Here is a 1,449-nt window from a genome sequence, read left to right as displayed (position 1 = left end):
TTCTGATTCACAGCATTCACAATTCTTTTCACCCCCTCTGGATTAATAGTCTAGCAATAATACCACTAAGTTAATGCCTTCCAATGACTCTATTTACAAGAAAATAGTTATAATACCCTTACTGGGCTACTTACAAATTCTACATCGCAAACTCAATCACTTCCACCTAGGTCAACGTAGAAAGATGATAATTTGATGATGGGACAAGATTCTGACATGATGTATTTGGAAAAAGTTCTGTCACGCACAGAAACACTGATCGTAAAGGTGCAGGTATAGCTAGTCCAAAAAAGTATAAGTCCAAAAACCTGATACAATGCTACCCTAGGAGGTTATTCTACATTGGGATGAATATTGTAAACATTGCTGTGTTGGTTAATTTGAAAGATATAAGAATCGCTAAAGATTATTCTAAAATGATATGGCCGTTACAGAGTTGCAAGCATTACTTGGAAGATGTAATATATCCACAGGGACACCTGGTCCAAACAATTCAGGCCAGTGTTTATCTATGTGGACCTCCTCCCATTCTCCATCATCCAAAACTTTCTGATCCTTTCTCCGTCATGCTCTTATCTGGCTCCCTCTTATATATATCTATATCGTTCATCATAATCATTCCCAGTGGTAATGTTCTGCATTATTAGCTCTGGGTAACCAAGTTATTCTCAATTCCTTTTTGTGTTCATTGGGTTGCTCCTTTATATTAGGCTTCTTCCCCACAAGTGGAAAATCTCAAAGCATGATTTTAATTTGGTGTAAATGGATAGACTTAGAATAGGTTGAAATTCAGCCTTCTGTAACTATTTTGTCCCAAAAACGGAGTGAATATTTGTAGCTTGACTATTGGTACCATAAATAAGCTGCTAATATTGCAGCACTCTCATGCGCCACTATACTCGGATGGAGTTAATTGTTGGAATTAGGGACAAGTGGTTAGGTTTAGGATTGTGAAGGTTTCTATGGAGACTTTGGGGTTTGGATTGTGCTAATTAGGCAATTCGGGGTTAGGGCGTTGGAGTCAGAACCTGCTATTACAGTGATTTTATGACTGGGTACAAAATATCTTGAAGCAGTGATATACAATATTGCAAATTTGGAAATTTGAAGTAAATACTGGAAATATCAGCTGATCAGCCTATATCTCTAGAGGGAGAAATTGACGTATTGTCGCAGCACAATACATCAATTCTAATGGAGGGTCATTGACTGACTTGAAATGTTAAATTTGCTTCTCTCCGTTGCATCAGCACTGATGATGCCAGACTTGCTGAACGATTCTAGAAGTTTCTGTTTCTACTTTTGACGCTGTCAGTACTGCAGTGCGGCTATTTTGAATTTGTGGATGTGAGATTGTTCGCTGAGCTGGAAGGTTCGTTTTCAGCGAGCAATCTCACATCCAGAACCTCAACCTGAGCTACAAATCTTCTCAAAATTTTGAATTTGTGG

This window comes from Stegostoma tigrinum, chromosome 28 (genome assembly GCF_030684315.1).
Source record: "Stegostoma tigrinum isolate sSteTig4 chromosome 28, sSteTig4.hap1, whole genome shotgun sequence".
Classification (NCBI taxonomy): Eukaryota; Metazoa; Chordata; class Chondrichthyes; order Orectolobiformes; family Stegostomatidae; genus Stegostoma; species Stegostoma tigrinum.
This window is presented reverse-complemented; position numbering follows the sequence as displayed.